This window comes from Artibeus jamaicensis, unplaced genomic scaffold, assembly GCF_021234435.1.
Source record: "Artibeus jamaicensis isolate MK-2021 breed Jamaican fruit bat unplaced genomic scaffold, CSHL_Jam_final scaffold_3307, whole genome shotgun sequence".
NCBI classification, from domain to species: Eukaryota; Metazoa; Chordata; class Mammalia; order Chiroptera; family Phyllostomidae; genus Artibeus; species Artibeus jamaicensis.
Genome location: NW_026522040.1, coordinates 7498875 through 7525081, shown reverse-complemented (window position 1 = coordinate 7525081; position 26207 = coordinate 7498875).

The following is a 26207-nucleotide window of genomic DNA, read 5'->3' as shown; positions in this document are numbered from 1 at the left end:
TAACATTTCTGTTATTTTGGGACCTGTTTGTATTGGCTTGCAATAAATAATTATAGGCCTGTTTTTCTGGATTATGGGTTAAACTTTCCTGCCTCTTCTCACATCTGAAAAATGTTTGTATTGTGTGTTGGACGTTTCGGAAGAGACATTATAGGAAGTCTAGCTGTGTCTGCTCGCTTCAGAGGGTGTGGAGGTTGGTTCTGGTAGACACTGAATTACAAGAGGGTCATCTGGATCCTGACAGGCTGTTTTTGTTTTGTTTTCTTTGTTATATTTTCCTTCCCTTGGTCTGAACACTTACTGAAAGGCATGATTTTTACTTGTAAGGTGCTACCTTTCTGGAATCCCTCCTGAACGCTAGAACTACTTACTGATGTCTCACTACAGTTGGCTAGACTGGAATGATGTCTCCAAGCCCCGCTGGTCCCGTGGGAGCTTTATACAGCAGCCGTTCTCTACTGGGCTTTGTGGAGCTTTGGCCTGTGCCTAGCAAGCCAGCCCTCGGCCAAGCACCCAGGGAGCCTTGCAGATGCTCCTTCCAGCCCAGCTCCCTCCTCTTTGCTATCTATTGGTTCGCTAGGGTCACTCGAACAACCCCACAGTACCACAGACTGGCTTCAACAACAGAAAGTTATTTTTCTTAGTTGTAGAGTTCAGATGTACAATACTAAAGTGACTGTGTGTCCACAGTTTTTTTAAAACATGAACACATTTCTTTACTATCCAAATAGATGATCCCAATTAAACCAACACTCAGAAATAGTTGCATGTAAAATGTTTGCGATAAAGATAATTAAACACGGTAATGAATTTTTAAAAACATGAGAGATTTCCTTATTGAACTGAGCTTGTTTATCCTCACAGCTAATTCCTGTCCAGAAGGATGATGAAATTTTTACTGTACTTTTTCGTGGACCAAGTACAGGTGACATCGTTCAGGATGCATTTTACCACCTTCAAGTTTTCTAGTTACTGCATTTTTCTTCTTGCTCTGTTCCCGATTTTGAACTAATGCACTGTTTGTTGCTATTTAATTTTTATTTATTGATTTTAGAGCGAGACAGAGAGAGAGAGAGAAAGAAAAAACATCACTTGGTTGTTCCACCTATTGATGCATTCATTGACTGATTCTTGTATGTGCCCTGACTAGGGATCGAACTCGCAACCTTGGCATATTGGGATGGTGAGAACGCACTACCTATAGAATTACTGACAGCCTGATCTTCTGCCTTTAACTGTAGTCTATTCACATGTCTCTCCAGGTTACATAAAAACTGTTGTTTTCAACATGCTCCCGGTTTCTGTGGTGAGGGCTCTGGGTCGGAAGGAAGAACACGCTCTGGTGGGCCATGGTGCCCACTGCCACAGAGCCATTCCTGCTGCCCCTCCCTTCCTGCCCTCATCGGCAAAGCCTTCGCCCCCCGCTGGGCGCCATCCATCTTCCTACCTGCTGCTGACTGGCAGCCACCGTGGGTGTGGGGGGCCCGTGGGGGCACCAGAGCAGGCGTGGCCCGGGGAAACGAGGTCCAAATCTCCTCTTCTTATAAGGGTGCCAGTCACATTGAATTAGGGCCCATCCTATTGGCTTTATTTTAACTTAGTCACCTCTTTAAAGACCTATCTCCAGATATAGTCACATGCTGAGGTGTTGGGGGTGGTTAGAGCTTCCACATGTGAATTTTGGGGTGGCACAATTCAGGCCATAACAGCTATGCTGCCACTCAGTTTCCAGCCACTTCAGTGGCCCTGAGCTCGGGTCTCGGCCACTGGCAAAGTGCCACCCGGAAATCTAGAGCCAACCAATGAGTCCCCACCTCACGTGTTTTCCTTCTCTCAGTAATTACAGTCCCATGCTGCCTGTCGCCAATGACTGAAGACAGTCGCTCCCAGCATTTTGTTGTTCGAGTCAGGAGGGCAAGTGCGGTCTTAGCAACTCTGTCCTGGAAGACGGGGAAGGTCCAGCACTGGCTTTTGGCCTCCTCTGCCCCAGCTCAGCGGTCAAAATTACTCACGCGGCCAAGTAGACTTTTCCCAGCCCCGTCCGTGAAGTCCAGCTTTACTTCCCACCCCTCGTGCCACAGTCATGCACAGCTCAGCAAAGGGCTGGGGTATGTGCGCCTCGCTTAACCAAGCACCGGGGTCTCTGGAGCCTGTAGGCTCTGGTGGCAAACACCCCCCCCTTCACTGTTCTCACCCTCTTCTTCTCCCTCGGCTTTATTTACTACCCCAGGAGGAAGAAAATCGAATTTCCACAGGAGGCGGGGCTGATGGGGAAGCAGGCCCAGGACAGACTGAGGTGAGGACAGAGGGAAGAAGACAGAGCCTAGTGAAAAGATCTTCCAAGGTTGGGAGGGGAGCAGAGAAGCGGACGGAGACAGTGGCTGGCTTTCTTTCAGGGCTTCACAAAGGCCTCTGCTCTGGGCCACGTGTCTGGTCGTGACCTTTGCATAGTCAGGGTCATGACTTCCCAACCATCCTCGGGGTGGTGCCAGGCCTAGGGGCTGGACTCACCGCTGCCAGTCGAGAGGTCTGAAGGCGGGTTTATTCCTTGACTGTGGGTACTAGAGGGTCAGGAGTAAGTTTCCGAGGTCTGACACACTTTTGTCCGGCCGCCGCCAGCTGCTGAGTCAGCCCAGGAAGTTATGCCGGTCACCAGCCTGGGATGAGGTCACAAAGTAGGGGGCAGGGGTTGAAGGTGAGGGCAGGCATGGGCCGTTCTTCCTCTAGATCCAGGCTGCCTTTCAGACGGCACCAGAGAACCAGCCCAAAGCCGCTGCGTCCTTGGCCCCGGGCTCCCTCCAGATGAGCTCCTCTGCTGGCGCTTGCTCCCAGGTCCCAGCCACTTGGCCGTGCCCTTGCCCAGGGTTCTGACCCCAGGCTCTCTCTCCAGGCAGGTCTAGTAGCACACGCCCCGAACCCCTCCCGGGATGCAGTTTGCTCCCCGCCATGCCTTCGTGGTGCTTCTTGCTCCTCCTGAGTCCAGAGGGTGAGCTTCCAGTCCTGGTGCCCACCTCCGTGGGAGGAGAGACCTCCCCGCGCGTGGCTACAGTGGACCTTTGGGAAGGGATCTTTGTCCTTGAGGTCAGAGCCTGCGGAGCCCAGGGAACCATGACAGCTTTCAGCTGTTAGTCCCTCTCCTCAGAGTCCAAGTTCCAGACACGGCGAGTTCCCACGGCTGGCGTGGGCGTGGGAGGCTGGGTTTCCACTGGCGTCGGAGAGACACACGTCAGGAAACTCTAAGGTTCTTCACAGAATGAAATTCTACAAATTGCAGCATCTCAATTTATACACCATTCAGGGTATACAATGGTTATTTTTATCTAAATGATTTCCTGAACAAGAATAAGACTCAGATGTTAAATTAAACAACTGTCACTCTATTTAGTTTCATTTACTGGTTAAAGGAACTATGAGGGCAACGAGAACTTACAATAGATCCAGAAAATATTACCAGTGGGCTGATAAAAAGAATGATTTATAAATTAATGATGAAAACTTGAATAAGAAATATTTCTATCTTAATATGAAAAAGAAAAATGTAAATGCTAGGTGGAGAAAAGTCATAAAGGACAATAACACATCAAGGAATATAAAGCCAGCCCTGGCCAGAATGGCTCATCCCACAAACCAAAAGGTCTTCGGTTCGATTCCAGTCAGGGCACATGCCCAGGTTGCGGTTTGGTCTCTAGTCGGCGTTCGTGCAGGAGGCAACCGAGATCAATGTTTCTCTCTCACATTGATGTTTCTCTCCCTCTCTTCCTCCCTCCCTTCCCCTCTCTCTGTAATCAATAAGAAAAAGACATATTTTCAAGAAATACAAAGCTAAAATGAAGAAAGAGATAGAAAAGGTGATTCAGCAAGAGATGAAGTCGCAATGTAAAAATGGCCAACATTTGCAGGAGTTCTGTTACAGGGGAATAGATCGTAGGCACATTTGAGGAGACCATTTGCCGGAGCTCTCCGGGGTGGGGGAGGGTCACTTGGGTAGTCGCAGTTGTACTGTGACTTCCTTCCTCCCTCCCTCCCTCCCTCCCCTCTCTCTCCCTCCCTCCCTTCCTTCCTTCCTTCCTCCCTCCCTCCCTCCCTCCCTCCCTCCCTTCCTTCCTTCCTTCCTTCCTTCCTTCCTTCCTTCCTCCCATGGAACCATGGTGGCTTCCTGGTTCCTTCCAGCAGCCACCATGGCTACTGGCTATAGAGCAGCTAACAAGACACACAAGATTTCTGTCCTCATGAATTTACAGTCTGGAGAAGCAGGCAGATATTACACAAGCCAACACAAACCCCATTCTAATAAGTATATATTTGCAAAAGGAGATTAAGTGCTGGGAAGACATGCAGGGTGCTATGCAACAGACCAACAGAGTGGATCTCGTCTGGGCGCTCAGGAAAATTCTGTCAGAGGAAGCGATAATGATGCCCGGCGGCGCCGGCTGAGTGTGACTTATCCAGGTGGAGTGGGAGGCATGGTGTCTCTGCTGGGGGGACAGCAAGGGCAAAGGCCCCCAGGCGAGCTTGGCGTGTTCAAGAGCTGGACGCGTGCCCGTGTGGCCGGAGCATCGGGAGGTCGGGGGGCGTCGATGCAGGAGGGGCCCGGGGAGCTAGGCAGAGGCAGGTGATCGTGCGTGGGTTTAATGTTAAGAATGCTAAGAAACCATTTAAGGGTTTTTTTTTTTTAAGCAGGAGAGGGATATGCACAGATTTGCATTAAAAAAATTACTGTAGCTGCTGAGGGGCGAATGGGTGCGGAGTGGCCAGGCAGGAGTCTGCTATGGCCCAGGGTCTCCCTGCGGGGATGGGGGTGTGAGACGTCTCCTAGAGGGCAGGGGCGGTGGGGTAGGAGGAGCACGTGGGTGGGTTCAAAAACATTTAGGACTTTGAACTTGAGAGATATTAGAGGTGTGGGGTGAGGAACTGGAGGGGCCTGAGGTAGCCTCCAGGTTTTGGGCAGAGCAGCCAGAGGATGGACGTTCCCCTCACTGGGGTGGGGGCACCCTCTTCTTGGTGCGTAGCAACTCTCCTGTTTTACGATCAAGGGGGGTTAGTGCTGACCTTTGAGGGAGGGACAGAGGAAGTCACTCAGCCACTTGGTGGAGCTGAACTGCAACCCAGGGCCCTACCTGTGCCAGATGGCCACCACTGGGTGGCGCTCTTCAGGGATCTCTGCTGAGTTCCCTACTTCAGAACTGGGGTCATGAGTAGGGAACCCAGGAAGGGAAGACTCTTCCAGGCTGGCTGGGGTCCCCGCCTGGTCTGGGGTGCCTATGCCCTGCACAGTGTGCCTCCCTCCCAGAGAGAATGTCCCCCAGGCCCCCCCAGCCTGCTGGGTCCCAGCCGGCCTTTCTCCTGGCCTCCCTGACGGCCTGCACACCGCCCCACACATCTGTTATATCCCCACGGATTTGCTGCATCAGTTCTCTCCTTCCATCTTCCAGGGTCGCGGCCTCCATTATCTCTCATCAGAATTATTGCGAAACCTCTAACTTCCCCCCACCCACAGCCTCTTCCTCCTCCAGTCAATTTCACAAGCCGAAAAATCGTCAGAAGCTGCCCACTGCTTGCTAGAGGAAATGTGAACTCAGCCTGGCACCAGAGGCCAAGCTTTGCCTATAGACTCACCTTTCCCTCCTCCCCTTCCTGCTCCTACAGACCAGCGCCCCATCCTGCCCCTGCAGGTTTCCACCTGGAGCCTTGATCTGCTCTTCTCTCTCTGCCTCCCAGTCCCAGAGGTTCAAATCTCTCCCACAAGGCCTCCTCGTCCTCATGCTCACCCCCACCCCCACCCAGCCTGGAAGAGTCTCCCCTCCTGGGCTCCCCCGCAGCATCCACGGGCCCAGGAGGGAGGTCAGGCTCCCTGGGAAGGCTGATGTGCAAGGTGGGTCTTGTCCGAGGGGCTCCAGGTGTCAGGGGTCATGTCTACACTTCCCTTCTAAGCCAGGAGCTCCTGGAGGACAGCATCTGTGGTGGGCTCATCTCTGCATCCCTAGCACCCTGTACAGGGCTTGGCGGGTGGCAGGCACTCAGCTGTTTGCCAAAGGAGCAACTGAGGGGACAAATGAATGGCCCAGAGGGACATGCTGCAGAAATTCAGGAAAAGGATTAAAGAACAAGGGAAGTTTCTCCACGGAGGTAGAACTGATGGAGATTAAGCAGGGAGAGATTCGGATAGAGAAGGGGAAGAAGAGGATGATGAGAGGTGAAAATCCTGGGGAAGAGAGGGACAGCCTCCTTGGGACAAGCAGAGGGTCTGGGGGTGGGCTTGGACAAGGGACAGCAGTGGGGTCCAGTGGGGTTGGTCCTGACTGGGCAGAGAGTATGCCAAGCAGGAGAGTGGTAGGGGTGGGGATTGGCCCAGACAGACCTCCAGCCTCCCCACCCCAAATCCCACTAGATCAGAGGGGCTAGATGGGTCCCCCATCCCTCCCATCAGCCGGGGAATGACCTGAGAAAAGCTTTTCTCAGAAACTGGTCCCCTGAGCCCGAGGACCTCTTCCCAGGCACCATCACATGTTTTTATGCATGAAGGTGAGCTTCTCAGCAAAGCACACGGCTGAATGCCAGAGGGGTGAGGAGCCAGGATCAGGACAGTTGGGTCAGTTCTGATTGTGGGCGGGGGGGGGGGGGGAGGGGGGGGAGGTGCAGGGAGTTGGAATTAGGCCTTAAATGCAGAACCCGGGACAGACAGGAAATGGGCGTGTGCAGCGGGACTGACAGTCGGCTTGGATCGGGAGGGGAGGAGCCAGTGCAGGGGGAGGAGAGGAGGCGCAAGCTCTGCACCTGGGGGGTCAGGAGTTGATGAGGGGCCAGCACCCTGCATGTAGCCCTCCAAGGAGAGGAGGAGCAGCCACTGGGGAGGAGAGAGAAGGGGGAGCGACGGTTCTGGAGCTGAGGGAAGAAGGCATTTCCAGGAGCTCAGGGTGACCAACCGTGTCCAAGGACAGGACCAATGAAATAAGCTGTAAATATCAACCATTGGATGTATCAGCATGAATATCGTGGTGACCTTGACTGGAGTGGCCTTTGGGACCAAAACGGCTGCGAGGTATTCAGGAGAGAGCAGGGCAGGGATAAGTGGGATAACAGGTAGATCCAGTTTTGCTGGTAGGATGGGCAGCAGCTAGAGCCCTATCTAGCTCTGTGGCCAGGGGAGGGCTTTTATTCGGGGGAGCGGCCTGGGAGGGGAGGACTGACCACTCAGGGGAGAGTGGGTGCTTGCTGGCTCATGTCCAGGAGGCAGCCAGAGGGGACGAGACCCAGGCACAGAGGAGGGTGGGCTTCGGATGGGAGCAGCACAGCTCTCCGCGGACCCGAGGGAGAGGAGATCGGGAGTACAGGCGGGTGCTGGTGGGTAGACTCGACAGCAGGAGCACTCGGGGTTTCCTTTTTATTTTTTTCATCTTCACCTGAGGCTACATTTATTGATTTTAGGGAGAGGAAGCGGGGGGGAGAGAAATATTGACTGTTTCCTCCCGTGCATGCCCCGACTGGGGATCGAACCTGCAACCTATGGGGTGTGCTCTGACTGGGAATGGAACCTAACAACCTTTTGGTGTGCAGGACAGCGCTCCAACCGGCCAAGCAACCAGGCCAGAGCTGGTATTTCTGTTTGACCCAGGCACAGGGTAGATGTTCGCTTTAGAGATGGAGAAACTGAGGTACAGAGAGGTTTTGTACTCACTGCCAGGCAGTAGAACTAGAACTTGGCTCAAGATGGGAAGGCAACAGAAACTCCCCCAGACAGAGAGCAGGGGGAGGCGAAAGCCCAGGGAGGGACAGAGAGGGGCTGTCAGCGGTGGTCCGGTCTTCGGGCTTCCTCCCCTGGAAGAAAGGTGCTGATCGTGCCTTACTCCCTGGAGCCTGTGATGAACCCACAGCAGCCATGTGCTGGCTTGCAGCGAGCACGTGACTGAATGCAGAGGTCAGAGGGAGGGGCCTTGGCAGAAGAGGCCACGGTGGTGCCTGAGAGAGAGCAGGGGCTTGGGGTGTGAGGGGCCCTGTGTGAGTGGGGAGGGGCCCTGGTGGCACCCCCAGCCCTGCCTCAGGGTCCAGGCACCAAGGCCTGCCTCCCCCACCCAGTCAGTGTTGTCCCCAGGCTGCTTCTGGCCCAGGCCACTGCCAGGGAAAAGGGGCAGGAGGGGCAGGCGGGACTAGAGTCCCAGAATATACCAAGGGAACCATGCCGGCGGGGGTGGCACCCGGAGGACCCTGGCAGTAGCCAGAGCTCAAAGGTGGCTGCAGGCAGTTCTCCACGCCTGCAGAGACTCCGAAGCAGGGAGCAGGTCTTGTCCTCATGACGCACCCACCTGCCACCTGGAGCCACTACCAGGTATGAGTTCTCAGGGCCAGGGCTGAGCGTCTAGAAGGGGAGGCCTGCTCCCTGGGCAGAAACGGATTTCCTCCTCTTCCTCCTGAGAGAGCAAGCTCAGTCCCCAGACCGTTGTGAGGCCCAGGCCCACCCGTGAAGAGGCAGCATGGACGCCCGTCCCGCACGGGCGTCCTCAGAGCCTCGGGCACACCGTGAACTCTAAGGAAACCTGCCCTGTGGCCACACTCTCATCTGTGGCTACAGATCCCACATTCTGGTCTCTCCCCTGGCGCAGCGTGTGGGGCCGGGCCAGTGTCCCAGGCGGCATCTGCTAACGAGCCCTTGTTGGGGGTGGGGAAGGGGAAGGACCCGCTCTCTCCAGCAGCACCCAGACGCCTCCTTGGCTCATTCCGGAAAAGCACCGGACAAACCATCCACCCTGAGCTCCCCACCGGAGGGCAGGCGGGCCATCCGTGTCCCACGACTCTGATGTGAGTCACCGCTGGACTTCACCGCTTCGGGCTGTGGCCTCCGGAGGGGCCTGCGGGCCAGTCAGGGACTTCTGGGAAGCTCCGCTGACTTGCCTCATGATGGAGACAGGAGGTCCCCGAGACACGAAGCTTAGCTGCCACCTTGAGAAGTGGCTCATTTGACACAGGCAGGGGAGGTTTTATTAGCTAAGCCCAGCCTTGCCCTTGACCACTGCCTTCACTGTAACATTCGAATCTGTTGAAAACAGAGGTCATTGTCAGAACAGACATGAGGCCCTCACCTGCAAGTTCAAAGGCATTTTGTCCCCAGAGGTCCCATCCCATGATGACATCTTCTCGGGCTTCTGGGCGGTTAGTGACTCGGGAAGAGTCTCCAGTGGGATGTGGTTGCACTGACATCACCGCGGAACCAAGGACGGTGCGTAGGTCCGTGGGGCCCCACCCCCTGCCCCAGAAAGCACAGAGGCCCCACGCAGCACCCCCACCAAAGCCAGACTATCTGCCTAGACCCGAGTCATAGCAGGAGACGACGATACTCCCAGGTCGAAGAGGGTGCAGGGAGCCATGGCCCGTGAAGGGGAGACCTGTGGATTCACACAGCCCCTTGCCTGGGAGTCCCCCAGCTCTGCCAGCCCCCCCCACCAAGTGGACCAGGTAAACATAACTTCGTGATGCCGGGCGGGCGGAGGGAGGGATTACACTGGGTTCCTGCTGCCCACCTGCTTCCTGGGGCTCCCTCCTCCCTCCCCCTCTCCCCTCTCCAGGTCCTGCCTCCTGCCGCCAGCCTTGGAGGGGCCCACCTTCCCTCCTGGCCCACGAAGCTGCTGTCTCCTTTGGATCTTTTTGCGGTCTGGGCTTGCTGTTCCTCTCAATAGTAGTCAGGAAGCCCTTACCCCAAAAAGTATCTTCGGGAGGCCTGGTCTGCAGGGGAGACACCTCCAGGGCCCCAGGTGAGTCCCACACCACACCGAGGGACAAGGAGTGGAGCCTTCAGCTTGACTTTCCCTTGGAGCTGCTGGATGGCCTTAGGCAAGCACTGCGCTTCTCTGCACCTTTTAACCATTGACCGGTGTGTGATGTCTTGTGGGAGACTCCACAAGGTAAGAAAAAAAACCAGGAGTGGCTCCATTAAAGGTGTGCTGGGCCTCGTGTTGGCGGGGAGGCTTCCAGCCTTCTGTCCTTGGTCTGAGACCGGCTCCCTCTGGGTCCCTGTTGGGGGATGACCTGTCCCACCCTGCGGCCACTGCTGGTGGGATTGTCACTAAAGGCATCTTGGATACGAGACCCAGGACAGGCCTGGAAGCAGAATCCTGTGTGGAGATATAAAGACTGGGGGGAAAAGATGGATGCTGATGGAACCCAGCAGCGGTGCCCACGAGAAGACTGTGAGCTGTGCCGCCTGCCTCCCCTGAATCGTCACGCGTCTGTCCTCCCCAGCCTGGACCTTCAACTGCCCTCTTCATCCTGTGAGCCACCCCAAGTCCTTTGAATAATATCCTTGATATTATTTAGTGAAGCTCTGGTGAAGCAGAGTGCATGCTGTTCCAGCCTCAGGTACAGAGCCCTCTAGAGAGAGAACTTGCCCAACCTGAGAAGAGGGACTGGGGCGGCCTGGGGTGAGAGCTGAGGTACCATCCCTGTGGACTCTGTCAGCCCCCAGGGTTCAGGGGACAGGGCAGAGATCAGAGGTCACACTCAGGGCTCTTGTCAGGGCCCAAGGAAATGTTCCCAGAGGTGAGAACGATGGGGGACAAAGGACAGAGAAGGACCTACGTAATATGCAGAAATCTGCAGTAGTAGGGTCCTCGTTCTCTGAAGGAGCAGAGGATGGAGTACAACAATTGCAGGTGGCTGTGCCCTGCCACCAGGGTGGACTGTCCTTCCACCAGACGCCAGTGTCTGGACCTGGCCGCTGGAGCAGCAGCGAGGCCATGGCAGGCTGGCGATGCCCACACAGGTCTGCCTCCCATTTTCCACAACCGGGAGAGGTCCCGGTGCCTCAGCACTCTCAGTCCAGGAAAGCGGGGCTCCAGTCCCCTCCTTATCTGGGGTCCTCCCACCCAGCCCTGGGTGGCTTCGGGACCTCGGCTGGGGGCACAGTGTTACCTGTTACAGGGCACACCAGTCACAGCCTGCAGCACCTGCAAGGTGTCAGCCCCATGCAGAAGGCACTAGAGGCAAGTCTACGCTGATGTGTAAGCTGCTGGGTGGCCCACACTGAATTCAAAGGTGCTGGAGCTTCCTGAGTGGGGTGGGTGCACTGTGGGGGTTCAGGAAGGAGGGCTGGAATTACTATAGGGCTGTGAGGTAAACTGATCCCCTCCTGAACACAGCCAGGCGTCAGAGGGAGAGACAGGATGGTGACAGAGAAAGGCAGAGGGGCTGATTAATGCCCATGACCATGGAAAGTCTTGGCCCAGTGCTTACCCTGACCTCCCAATCCTACCCAGCGGGGAAGCACGTCTGCCTCAGCCACCTGGGCACTGACAGGCAGGTTGGAAAGTATATTCGACTCAAGAGCGGCATCGTGTGGTCATAATGGGGTAGCGCACCCCACAGCCTCCAAAGAACTCCATCCTTAGGTCATGCCAGGAGTGCTGAGTTCAACTCTGAACAGGACTGTTTTAGAAGAGCAAGGTCGGCAAACCCTCCCATTAAGACCAGAGTTCCTGTGAGAGGCAGTTCTAAGGGGTGCAAAGCTCAAGACAGGTGTTGGTGAGGACAGAGAGCTCAAGGACAAGACGGAGGGAGGGAAAAGTTGCTGGAAAGTAATTGCCCCTCAGCGAGGGTATCTACACCCCAGGCCACTCTCCTGGGTCTGGACCTTTCAAAGTGAGGCTCTAGGGCCATGTCCCAGGCATTGGACTGTCCCTAGCCCTTCCCTAGAGCCCCTGAAGGCCTGCCACTCCAGGGACTTATTCCCAGGAAAAGGAGGGGACGGGGGAGAGGGCATTACTCAGAAAAGGCTCCTGTTTCCAATGTTAATAGAAAAAGCCTAACCTTCGACATCAATGAGATGCAGAGTCAAGTCTCATGTCCTCCCTGTGTTAGCCGGGTGACCTTGGAGAAGTCCTTCAGTATCCTCATCTATAACGTGAGGTGTGATGCCCAGCTTGCAGGAGCGTGGAGAGTAGTCACTGTCAGTGCAAGGAGCGGCCACTACCAGAGAAAGGAAGTCCCCTGCCTCCGAGTCTAGGAGCGTCAGGTCTGGGGACCACTCTGCTTGGCTGCCTGTGTGTGGCTGTGTCTCTCTGCACTTGTGTGTGCCCCTTTGGTAATGAGTTGTTTGAGCCCAGCCATGCCCTGTACCTGACCTTCCTAACAGATGGGAGGTGTGCCGAGAGCCTGAGGTACAGCCAGCACCCAGAGGGTTGAAGCAAGTCAGCAAGGCCCAGGAGGACTGGGAGGGGGGGGCATGGCCAGAATAGATGGGGAGGAAGGAAAGGGGAACTGAACAAATGCAAAGAAAAGTCCAGAAAGGAAAGGAAAGGAATGGGGGAGAGTGCATGGCCAAGTGGGAAGTCTCTCCAGGTGGCGGATGTTCCCTCTCTCTGACTGATGGAGGTGCCCCGGCAGCACCTGGGAAAGCTGATCCATGGGGGTCCACGCTGATGGAGTGTTCTTGCACCAGTCTCCTTCCTTCCCTGGGTCTTGGCTTCTGCATCTGAAATGTAAGAGGAATGTGCTGAATTCTTCTCTCAGACACCATTTGCTCCCATGCCCCCCAGGCCCACCTCCCAGGCAGGAGGCCCACCTCCCAGGCGGGAGACTGGAGTCCCAACAGCTTTCCTTGAGAGCGCGAGCTGTGAGGGCAGGTCAGGGGAGGGAGGTGGGGGGGGGGGGGCAGGCAGGGGGAGGCAGGCCGAGAGAGGGACGCCAGGCTCTGGGGAGAGGAATCAGAAATCGCCAGCAACGGAAACCTATCGGTCTCCCCACAGCACAATTGGAATAGAAATGTTACACCCTGTAACCTGATGACATACAATCCCATGTACCGAGTTGGTGATATCACGAGTGTGTATGGCCACACCACGGGGAGTGAGTCCTGCCTTTCCCCCGGGGAATCATTGTTCCCACTCCAGCAGAGCCAGCAGAACCTCCTCTGTCCTTCCCAGAGGTGGCCACATCCAGGCTGGGCCTGGGGAAATGACCGTGGGAGACCCAAAGCACCCCCCGAAAAGAGCTGTCATATCACTAGGAGGGGGGTGGACGGTTGTCCTTCGGTACTTTCATTTTTGCCTAATCTGGGGTGCAACCTAAGTCCCCCGAAGCTGCTGGGCCTCTTCCTTCTCCCCCTCCCCCCTCTCTTCCTTCTCCCCCTTCCTGTCCTGCCCTCATTTCCCTTCCCCATTTCCTTCCCTTCCTTCTTTCCCAGCATCTATGCCTGTTCTGTCAGGGACATTTTGACATGGTTTTCTCCTTTGAGATGCCCTAGTGTTAGTGTGTACCCACCTTGCGAGTCATGCTCCTTAGCTGCAGGGGCTGCGGAGGGGGCAGGGAGGGAGGGGGGCCAGGGGGAGAAGCAGCATGGAGGGTGGTCTGTAGCCAAGGTGCTTTCAGGAGAGGGGACAGAGCATCCGGGCCAGAGCACGGCCCCAGGGAGGACCGCGGGCCTGTCGTCTCTAACGCAGCCCACCAGCCCCCAGTACATAAAGCTGACTTGGCGCTTAGAGCACGAACTGGCCTTCTGGGGGTCCTTTTAAATGGCTGGGTTTTGTTTTGTTTTTTAATTCTCACTCTCGGCTATGTTTATTGATTTGAGAGCAAGAAGAAGGGAGAGCAAGAGAGAAACACTGATGTGAGAGCAACACCAATTGACTGCCTTCCCATATAGGCCCCAACCAGGGACCAAACCCAAAACTTAGGTCAGTGCCCCAGTGAGGGATCTAACAGGAGACTTTTTGGTGTGCTGGACAATGTTCTAACCAACCAAGCCACTCGGCCAGGACAAGGGGGTGGAATTCTAAGGTCAAGGTTGCAGGGTCATCTACACAATCCAGGATGTCTTCCCCAGTTCGACACTCCTGTGCCCAGCTTCCCAGGACAATGGTCTGGAGGTGTGGTGGCTGGACCAGCAGCTGTAGCACCACCTGAGGTCTTACTACTCATGCACGTTCTCAGGTCTCAGTGCCAACAGGGTGCTGAGAGGGCTTGCTCCCTCTCCCAACCTCACGTTTACTGACACTCAGGTTGGGGCCTTGAAATCAGCCCTGGGGATATTTACACCACGGAAAATGGCAAACATGACAAATCAGTGTTTCTTTTCCTTCCGGAGAACACTTTCCAACACACTGCTGGCACCGCTGCAGGCCCATGGAATCTGAGACGCTGGCGGTGGACCAGCAGTCTGACATCCTGAATCACACTCGAGTTTAAGAACCAGTGCATCAGCGCAGGTGGAGTCGAGAAAAAGGCATCTAGGGTTTGGGATAGAAAGGGATATGGATGTTAGGGTGGCCAAGGAGTCTGGTTTTGCAAGAAAGCTTTGGGAAAGGTAAAGAAAGGAGAGAGAAAGTAAACCAGACCCTGGGTGTTCCCTCTGGGCAGAGGGGGAGGCGGGTGTTTGACGGAAGCCTTCCCCAGACAGAGGTGGGACGGGGAACAGGTGCGGTGCAGGCAGCTCTGGGTGTCCTGGCTCCTCCAGGTGCCTAGACGAGAGAGGCAAAGGCAGTGACTCTGAGGCATGAGATCAGGAGGGCACGGAATAGCTGGCTAAAAAGATGCTTCTTTCAGTGACGTTTCTGCAACAACAATAAAGCACATTTACAAGTGTCCCGTTACAGATACAAGGGAAGGAAATCCTGGAATGTTTCAGGAATGAAGTGAAAATGGAAAATCACAGTTCCATATCTATTACTTTGCACGGAAATGTGTGTGAAATACCATGGAAATTTTCTTTCCTTTGTCCCATTTTGAAATATTTCAAACATACAGGAAAGTACAGGGAGTGATATAACAAAAAAACTTCTGTCTACCACCAGAAATAGCAAGTGTTAACATCTTGCCACCTTTTTGTCAGACTATTATTTTAATTTTTGTTGAATTTATCGAGGCGACAGTGGTTAATGGAATTATATAGGTTTCAGGTGTACAATTCTACAGCACATCATCTGCACATTGTCCTGTGTGTTCACCACCCCAAGTCAAGTCTCCTTCTGTCACCATTTGCCCCCCTTTCCCCTCTTCTCCCCCCACCACCCCCTTCCCTCCGGCAACCAACATACTGTTGTCTGTGAGGTGCTTTTTTTCCTTTGCTTAATCCCTTGGCCTTTTTCACGCAGCCCCCCCACCACCTTCCCTCCGACAGCTGTCAGTCTGTTCTCCGGATCTATGAGTCTGGTTCTGGTTTGTCTGCTAGTTTATTTTGTTCATTAGATTCCACATATATGAGTGAGATCATCCAGCATTTGTCTTTCTTTGACTGGCTTATTTCACTCAGCATAATAATCTCCCAGCCTATCCGTGCCGTCGCAAAAGTTAGGAATTCCTTTCCTTTTCCTGCTGCATACTATTCCATTGTGTAAGTGTACCACAGGTTTTTTTATCCACTGATCTACCAATGGGCACTTAGGCTGTTTCCAAATTTTGGCTATCGTTGTTGGCGTTGGTGGTATAGTGGTGAGTATAGCTGCCTTCCAAATTTTGGCTATCGTAAATAATGCTGCAGTGAAAACAGGGATGCATATATTCTTTTGAATTAATGTTTTGGGTTTCTTTGGATATAATCCTAAGAGTGAAATTGCTGGATCATTAGGCAGTTTCATTTTTAATTTTTTGAGGAAATTCCATACTGTTTTCCACAGTGGCTGTACCAGTCTGCATTCTCTCCAACAGTGCGCAAGGATTCCCTTTTCTCTGCATCCTGAACAGCACTTGTTGTTTGTTGATTTATTGATGGTGGCCATTCTGACAGGTTTGAGGTGATATTGCCTTGTGATTTAAATTTCCATGTCTCTGATGATTGGTTGAGCATCTTCTCATATGTCTGTTGGCCATCTGTATATTCTCTTTAGAGAAGTGTCTTTTCAGGTCCTTTGCTTATTTTTAATTGGAGTTTTGGGGTGTTGAGTTGCACAAATTCTTTGTAAATTTTGGATATTAACACCTTTTCAGTTGTATCATGGGTGAATATGTTCTCCCATTCAGTGGGTTGTCTTTTCATTTTGTTGATTTTTTAAAATTCTTACCCAAGTTTATGTTCATTTGTTTTAGAGAGAGAAGGAAGAGAAAAAAAGAGAGAGAGAAACATTGATTTCTCACCTCCCATATACACCCTGACCAGGGATTGAACCTAGGTATGGCTCTCACCGGGAATCAAACCCTCAACCTTTTGGTGTATGTGACAATACTCTATCCAACTGAGCCACCCAGACAGGGATGTAGTTGGTTTTGTTTCTGTGCAAAAACTTTTAGGTATGATGAAGTCACGTTTGTTTATTATTTTTCTTTTGTTTGCTTTGCCCAAGGAGATGTATCAGAAAAAAAATATTGTTATAATGTCCAAGATTTTACTGCCTGTTTTCTTTTAGGATTTTTATGATTCTAAGTCTAACATTTAAGTCTTTAATACATTTTGAGTTTATTCTTGTGTCCGGTGTAAGATGGTCTAATTTCATTTTTTCTTGCACGTATCTCTCCATTTTTCCAACACCACTTATTAAATAGACTATCTTTACCCCATTGTATGTCTTTGGAGTACATATCCTTTGTCAAATATCAATTGACCATATAGGCATGGGTTTATTTCTTGACTCTCTATTCTGTTCCACTAAACAATATGTCTATTTTTATGCCGGCACCATGCTTTTTTTTTTATTACTATGGCCTTGTAGTATGGTTTGATAGCTGGTAGTGTGATTCTTCCAACTTTGTTCTTCTTTTGCAAGATCACTGTGACTTTGGCGGGCTTTTGTGGTTCCTTATAAATTTTTGGAATACTTGTTCTAGTTCTGCAAAATACACCATTGGAATCTTGGTAGGAATTGCATTGAATCTATAGATTGCTTTGGGTAGAATGGACATTTTAATTATGTTAATTCTTCCTATTCGTGAATGTGGTGTGTGCTTCTACTTATTTGTATTTCTTCAGTTTTTGTAAAGATTTATAATTTTCCAAGTACAGGCTTTTTTATTCTTGATTAAATTTATTCCTAGGTTTTTTTAATGCAGTTGTAAATGGGATTGTTTTCTTAGTTTTTCTTTCTGATAGGTCATTAGTGGTGTGCAAAAATGCAGCTGATCATTTTGTATCCTCCTACTTTACTGAATCCATGTATCAGTTCCAGCAGTTTCTGGGTGGAATCTTAAGGTTCTCTATATACAGTATCATATTACCTGTGAATAATGGCAATTTCACTTTTTCTTTTCCAATCTAGATGCCTTTTATTTCTTCTTGTCTGATTGCTCTGGCTAGGACTTCCAGTACTATGTTGAATAAGAGTGGTGAAAGCGGACATTTCTGTCTTGTTTGTGATCTTAGGGGGAACACTTGTAGTTTTTGTCCATTGATGTTGGCTGTGGGTATTTCACAGATAGCCTTTATCGCATTGAGGTATGTTCCCTCTGTTTCCACTTTTATCAGCGTTTTTATCATAAATGGGTGCTGGATTTTATCAAATTTTTTTCTGCATCAATTGATATGCTCGTGTGATTTTTATCCTTCATTTTGTTTATGTGGTATATCATGTTTATTGATTTGCAGATATTGTACCAAACTTGCATTTCTGGAATAAATCCCACTTGATCATGGTGTATGATCTTTTTCATGTATTGCTGGATCCAGTTTGCTAATATTTTGTTCAGGATTTTGTCATCTATATTCATCAGGGATATGGGCCTATAATTTTTCTTGTAGTGTCTTTATTTGGTTTTGGAATTAGGATAACACTGGCCTCATAAAATAAGCTTGAGAAACTTCTCTTAAATTTTTTGGAATCATTTGAGAAGCATAGGTGTTAATTATTCTCTGAATGTTTGGTAAAATTCATTACAGTTGAAGCCATACAATTCAGGATTGTTGTTCGTTGGGAGTTTTTGATTATTGCTTCGATTCCATTAGTTATAATAGTCACAATTTCTGATCCTTCCTGATTCCGTTTGGAAGATGATATGTTTCTAGGAATTTATCCATTTCATCCAGATTGTCCAACTTGTTGGCATATAGTGGTTCACAATATTTTCTTACAATTTTTTTGTATTTCTGTGGTTTCAGTTGTTACTTCTCCTCTTTCATATCTATTTGTTTGGTTTCTCTCTCTCTCTCTCTCTCTCTCTCTCTCTCTCTCGATGTGGCTGGTTAAAGTTTTGTCTTATTTATCTTTTCAAATAACCAGCTTTTGGTTTCATTGATCTATTGTATTTTTTTAACTCTATTTTGTTTATTTCTGCTCTGTCCTTTGTTATTTCTTTTCTTCTTCTCACTTTGGGCTTTGTTTGTTCTTCTTTTCCCTCTTCCTTTAAGTGTAAAGTTAGATTGTTTATTTGAGATTTTTATTGTGTCTTGAGGTAGGCCTCTGATGCAATGAATTTCTCTCTTGGGACTGCTTTTACTGTGCCCCATATGTTTTGGGTCGTCTTATTTTCATTTTCATTTGTTTCCAGGTATCTTCTGGTTCCTTTCTTGACCTTATTGTTAACCTATTCATTGTTCAGTAACACATTATTTAGCTTCTATGTCTTCATGTGCTTTTCAGTTTTATTTTCTGTGATTGATTACATACAATTGTAGTCAGACAAGATGCTTGATATAATTTCAAGTTTCTTAAATTTATTGAGAATTGCTCTGACTGGCGAGGCTCAGTGGGTTGGGCACCATTCCGCAAAGCAAAAGCCTCTGGTTTGATTCCCAGTCAGGGCACACACTTGGGTTGCAGGCCAAATCCTCAGTTGGGGGTGTTTGAGAGGCAGTCAGTTGAAGTTTCTCTTGCATGTTGATGTTTCTCTCGCTCTCTTTCTCCCTCCCTTTCCCTCTCTTTAAAAGTAAATAAATAAAATCTTTTTAAAAATTTATATTGAGACTTGTTTTATGTTCTAACACATGATCTATTCTAGAAAATGTCCCATGTGCACTTTAAAGTAACATATTCTGATGCTTTTGAGGGCTCTGAAGATATCAATTAAATCCACCTGATCTGGTGTGTCATTTAAGGCCACTGTTTCCTTGTTGAGTTTTCTGTCCGGAAGATCTATCTATCAATGTTAATGTCATGTTAAAATCCCCTGTTATGACTGTATTATAGTCAGTCTCTCCCTTTATGTCCATCACAATTTGCTTTACATTTTAGGTGCTCCTATGTTGGGTGCATACATGTTTAAAAGGTTATATCCTCATATTGAATTTCTCCCTTTACCATTATGTAGTGTCCTTCTTTGTCTCTTACTATGGCCTTTGTTTTAAAGTTTATTTTTTCAGGTATTAAGTATTGCTGCCCCACCTATTTTTTTCTTTTTATTTGCATGAAATATCTTTTTCCATTCCTTTACTTTTAGTCTGTGTGTATCTTCTGTTATGAGGAGGGTCTCTTGTAAACAGCATATAAAGATCTTTCCAGCCAAAGTCCAACTATTATTAATATAACAAGAACAGTTTGTGTGACATCAGTGTAACTTGGTAGCCAAGGAGAGTGGACTGGAATGCTCATGCATGAATTGAACAATGATGACTTCACTGTACTAGTCAGTGTGGGTGGTAGACACTATTGAGTGAACATGTGGCCATTGCGTGGCCATTGCATTCAAAATGACTGAGTAAGTAGAGCAACAAAATCTGAATCAAATTTTGCATTAAGCTTAAACATTCCTCTGCAGAAACTATTCATATGATTGAGAAGGCTGCAGCTATAGGCAACTGGTGATCGGCAGCTTCGTGATAACAACATGCCCACTCATGCATCACATCTCCTGCAGAGTGTTTTGGTGAAACATCAAATCACCCAGGTAACTCAGCCCCCTTATAGTCCAGATTAGAAGCCACGCAACTTCTGACTTTTCCCAAAGCTAAAATCACCTTTGAAAGGAAAGTGATTTCAGACCATTGATGAGACTCAGGAAAATACACTGGAGCAGCTGATGGTGATTGGGAGAACTGTGTGAGGTCCCAAAGTACCTACTTTGAAGGGGACTGAGTCATCATTGTCCTATTTACAATGTTTCTTATATCCTGTATCTTCTTCAAGAAATGTCTCTATTTTTCATATTATATTGCTGGATACCTTTTGGACAGACCATGTATAAATGGGTCTTGTTTTCTTATTCATTCAGGTACCCTATGTCTTTTGATTAGAGAGCATTTACATTTAAAGCCATTTACATGAAAGTGATTATTGATAGGTACATATTTATTTCCATTTTATTCTTTTAACTATGTTTCTCTCTTTTCTTCTTCTTCCTCCTCTTCCTTATCTTCTTCACCCTCTTCTTCAAAAAGGCCCTTTAACATTTCTTATAATACTAGTTTGGTGGCACCAAATTTCTTTGGCTTTTTCTTTTCCAGGAAGCTCTTTATTTCTTCTTCAATTTTAAGTGATAGCCTTGCTGGGTAAAGTAGTCTTAGCTGTAGGTACTTGCTTTTTATCACTTTGAGTATTTCAAGCCAGTCCCTTCTGGACTGAAATGTTTCTGTTGAGAATCAGCTGACAGTCTTATGGGAGCTCCCCTGTAGGTAATTAACTGTCTTTCTCTTGCTGTTTTTAAGATTCTCTCTTTGTCTTTAACCTTTGGCATTTTAATTATGATGTGTCTTAGTATGAGCCTCTTTGAATTCATCTTATTTGGGACTCTCTGCACTTCCTGTGTGTCTTTTTCCTTTACCAGATTAGGGAAGTTTTCAGTAGTTATTTCTTCAAATATGTCCTTGATCCCTTGCTATTTATTTTCTCCTTCTGGTATTCCTATGATGCAGATATTGTTACATTTAATGTTGTCCCAAAGGTCCCTTAACCTATTCTAATTTTTTTAAATTCTTTTTTCTGTTTGCAGCTATGATTGGGTATTTTCTGCTACCTTGTCTTCCAAATCACTGATTCGATCCTTTGCTTCATCCAACCTACTGTTTATTCCTTTTAGTGTATTCTTCATTTCTGGCTGGTTATTTTTTATGGTTTCTATGTCCTTTTTAATGTTTGCCCTTTGTTGAAGTTCTCACTAAGCTTCCTGAGCATCCTTATAACAATTTATTTGAACTCTATACCTGGTAAATTGCTTGGCTCCATTTCATTTAGCTCTTTTTCTGAATATGTCTCCTGTTCTTTCATTTGGAGCATGTTTCTTTGTCTCCCCATTTTGGCTGCCTCTTTAAGTTTGTTTCTATGTATTAGGTAGATTTGCTGACTCCCAGGCTTGGTTGGGTGACCTTATGTAGCAGGTGGGACCCATTGGCACAGTCTCCCTGATTTGACCCTATGAAGGGAGAACTCTGCACTGCTTGGGCATGCAAGGAAACAAATGTCCCCATCCTAGTACCACATGACTCAAGTCTGTCAGATTCTGCCAGGAGCCCAATCTCAGCAGGGAAGGGCCACCAGGAGTCAAGAGGATGGGAACTAATGGATATCTTGTGAGAAGGAGGTGCCAGTCAAGTTCATGGGAAAGTGGGGGAATGGCCCTCACCCCCAAAGCCACACAACTCAGTCACTTATACCCTTTGAATCTGCCTAGAGCTCTACACACCAGCCCAGACAGCTGTGTTCTCAGCAGTGTGCAAGTTCTGCAAGGTGTGGCTATAAGGAGTCCAGAGGGTGGAGCTATGGCTTTCCCTCAGGCTGATGTCATATGGAGAGTATTCCACCCAAGAAAGATGGTGTCTACTGTGTGGGAAAATGACTCATCACGGGTATGCTGGTAGCTATCCCTTCAGCTCTCTCCTCAGAGCCACAAACCTTAGACTTCCCTCACAGGACTTTAGTTGACTCTGCCCCCCAAGAGTCCAGGGTGAGTGGTTGCACATGAGATTTTGTGCATTGGCCCTTTAAGAGGGCATCTGTGTCTCTAGCAGACTTCCATCTCTCCCTGGCAGACAGAATCTCTGCTGTTTTTCATAGCCATGTGTTATATGGGTGCCTCTTTTCAGCTCTCAAGTCCTGGGCTGAGGAGCCTGGCTTGGGGTTGAGACCCTATGCCCTTCAGGAGCAACCCCTGCAGCTGAGCTATTCCTCCAGAATCTCAGCCACCACCTGTGGGAGCAAGGCCAGCCCTTTTCACATTTCTGCCTTTCCTACCAGTCTTGATGTGGCTTCCTCTGTAAATCTTCAGTTATATGACTTCCCTTCAGCTAGTCTCCAGTTGGTTATTCAGGCTGATTGCTCTATATTTTAGTTGCAATTCTAGTTTGGTCCTGGGAGGAGGTAAGTGTGACAGCTACCTGCTCTGCCCTCATCTTGGATCTCCTCAGATTATTGTTAGTTTTAAATATAACATTACAAGCACAGTAAAGTCCCTTCATACCACTTTCCTCCCTCTAAAATATAGCAGCTGTCTTGAAAAGGGTGGATATTCTCATGCATGGGTTCATGCTTCTCCACATAATTGAACTACTCATAAATTATACTAGCAATGCTTTTGTGCTTCTTAATTTACATAAGTGGTGTTATTCTGGAACTTTCTTTCTTCTCCTAACATCATGTTTCCGAGATCTACCCATTTTAACTGGTGGAAATCTAGTCCATTCATTTTAACTGATTAATGACATTAAACTGTACAAATAGATCACAATTTATTCATCACCTGCTGATGACATTTAAGTTGTTTTCAGTTTTTCACTGTCACAAATGACTATGCGGTGAACATCCTTGAACTTGTTTCTCTAAAGCATACCCCAGAAATGGGGTTGCTCATCCTTAGGAGTTCACATTCCCAGTTACACACATGTTGCCAAAATGCTCACTAGTTTGGATATACCAGGTCGCATGTCCACCAGTGTGCACATGATATATCCTAACATATTCTTTTATTCAGTGTGCTTTTGGATTGTGTTCTTTCCTGTATGTAAACCTATAATAAGGGTTTTCTCTAGTTCCTTCCTGACCTTTCTTCTTCTAACTTTATTTTTCCTTAAAGCCTTAAATTCTTTAGCCATGAATTCTTCTACCAGTTAGGTTTGCCAGAATCTGAACCTAGTGGCTAACAGAGGACAACAAGTATGTGTGATATATGGTACAATGGGGTGTCTGTTTGTATGTGTGAGACTCTGTGTCTGTGGCTTTGTACCTAAGCCAACAAAAAGGACTGGGAAGGGCAAGACTTTCCACAATGTCTTTTTAACAATGCAGCTAACCCAGGAGAGAGGGAGGCAGACAGTGTAACCCAGTCTAACTCTCGTGTTGTAGTCCCTTCCTCCCTGTCTCTTTGGTGTGGATTAGGGGGAGAATTGTCCCAGAATGTCACCCTACAGTTCTATCTTCCAGGGTCCCCTATCAACTCCAGAACACTTCTCTAAGCCATGCAAACCCAGGGGAAAAGGAAAGAAGTATCCTGGGGGCGTGGGGCAGTCTCATGTGCTTCATCTGGGGGAAAGGGCTGGCTTTTTGGTCTTGAGCCTAAGAGCTCTCTGTCCATGCCAAAGGCTGCCTCCTGCATCTGGGCCTGTGGGGTTGAGAGATCTGCCAAAATCATAGACTGGGCAGTGACATTGGACAGCCTAGATCTTGGCTACTGACCCTGTCCCTGGGGCATACAGACATGCTCTGGAGCTCCTTCCCTCTCAGACCCTGAAGCAGGGAGACTTCAAGGCCTCTGAAGTAGACTTGAGAAAGGGGGTCTCATTTAAGGGATATTTAAGGAACCAACACAAAATCAGTCTCCAACTTCAGACATTTCAAGAGGCAGGAACCCACAGTGAGTGGAACAGTACAGTTCACAGTTAAGTGGGAACACACAGGGCCCTGATCCAAAAACTGTTTGGGGATGGGAATTTTTTTCTCCAATACCTTAAGTGTGGCTAGCAGGATTTGTTTATTTGTAGGAGGTATTTGTCCTTTTTTTAAAAAAGATGATACCTAAAACACTTGGCTTCCTTGTTCCGCAGCCTCCTTTTGACAAGGAACAGTCTGTCCTCATGGGCCGCAGGTAGATTACCTGAGGCTGGGGGACAGGAGGTCTACACACATGCCAGAGTTGTTCTGCCAGGGACCTCACCTCTGAGCTCCGCCCACCAGTCAAGGAGGATTCATGGAGGTGACGTCAGTACATTCCCAGCCCGGCTTGGATTAGGGACCTGATGGGGAAAAGAGCCAATGTGAGTGACGGGATGCCATGACCATGTTGGTAAAGAAGTGGTGGAAGGCAAATGAGTCAGCAACAAGTTTAAGCAATGAGCAATTGCACCATGGGGTGTTTCTCAAATTCTTGTCTACTTTTAGAAAGTATGCAATGCCATTCAGCTGAGTGTCTTGATCCTGAAATAGTTGCAGAACATGTCAAAAATGCTATGGGTGAAGATGTGCCCATATTTGCCTCTTTTCTAAAACAATAATTGACAATTATGTTGAGTGTCCCTGAGTAAATATTTTAACCCAGCTGTGCCTTAGTTTCCTCATTTGTAATGTGGCAAGAATGTATGAAAAATATCTCTGTGGATTCTTTCTAGTCTAACGTTATGTGGTTTGATTTTATGCTCATATTCTTAATACCCAGGCTGTGCCTACACAATGCCAAGACCACTAGCCAATTCAGTCGGTATGGACAAAATGTTCTCGCCAATCAATTCCTTGACACAGAGTAGATAAAACAGCCAGTTAATTGGCACAATTTTTCATTTCACAACCGGCTGCTCTGGCATCATCTTGAGCAGCAGTTCCTCCACGGGGGTGTCCTGACATGCTGTAAGTCCAGAGCAGTTATAAGGTGTGTCATAGGCAATTTGCTATTAAAAACAAACTATGGAGGTCTTCAAATGACTGATTCATTTTTTATCAATTAGAACAGATAGCAGATTCAATGTATTCCTGTTGTAATGCCCCATCCCTCCATGCATTCCAATATGCTTCCCTGTAGTGAAGAAAAAGCGTGCAGTTCCAGCCATCAGCCAGGATTGCCTGTAACCCTGAGCCAACCGGGGATGCCCATGGGAGTGTGTCATGAGTCGTGCACGTGAATGTCACCCATCACTTGTAACATGGCATTTGAGGATGACTGACAGTGACCCTTGACGTATGGTCAGCCATCAGGTCACTGGAGACTCAGGCCCTGGAACAATCTGATCCAGATATAAACTGCTGCCAGCATCCTATGATCCAGCCACAAGCCAATGAAGAAAGTGTTGAACAGGGTACAAAATAAAAGGCCTGTTTATTATTTCACCATAATTTGTTCATAGTTAAAGAAGAGGAAGGGGCAAGAAATGGTGTTTTTGAGCACTTAGGTGTCAAGTCCTATACCAGACACTCATGGCAGGCTTGAATGGTACTCATTATGTTTTTTCTGTTCTCAGCCATCCAGTGAGATTTCTCTTCCTTCCCATTGCAGTTTGGAATATTCATGTAATATTCTGGCCAGTGAATTGTGGGTAGAAGTGGCATATGTCACTTCAATGCCAGGGCATTTAATCATTAGTTTTAGACCCTCCAGAGTTCCCTGTCCATTGTGGGAACTAGCAACAGTCCAGTGGCTGCTCCATCATCAGCCTGAGTTTAGGGAGACTATGAAAGAAAGCTCCCAGCCAGCTGTGATACATGAAAATAGTATATCACATATGAGGATGAAGGAAAACTTGGTAGTTATAAGCCACTAAGATTTGGGGGGTTTCTTATTACTGCAGCACAACCTAATTTTGTGCTGACTGATGCAAAGTTTTATGTGGAACAGTAAGATAGTGGGGAAATGTGAGCTTTAGAGTCAAAAAGACTGAGGCTGGAATTTTAACACTTCCTGACCTTGAACAAGTTCATAACTTCTCTGGGTCTTATCTTCTTCATCTACAAAATCACAGTTATGATTTCTGTCTCATGATATTGTTATTAGGTTTGGAAACAGTATCTACAAAATAACTAGCATAGGATTTGGCACATAGTAGATATTCGATTGTAATTACTTTCATTCATTCCTTAAAATAGGCCTATTAATAAAAAGAGTTCATGAGAGTAGAAGAGAAAGGACAATTCATTATTGATGTTTCCAGTGTCATCATACATTAGGGAGAACACTGGTCAGGGACCCAAGGGTAAGCGGACATGTGAAGCCATGTGTGCCCATCCTCCCTGAGCTCGGAGAAGCTCTAGGAAAAGAGGAGGTCCTGAGGACAACATTTACAACTTAGTTTTTCTGCTGCCAGAGAAAAGGCAGATTCCACTTATGGGAGTGATTATCAATACCTTCAGTTTATAAAATAGGAATATGGCAGTGAATCGACTTAGTTTCACTGAAGCTTGTTATCCTAGCGAGGAACGTGCTGGCCAAGGTTTTTCCCAAAGGTCCAATGAGCT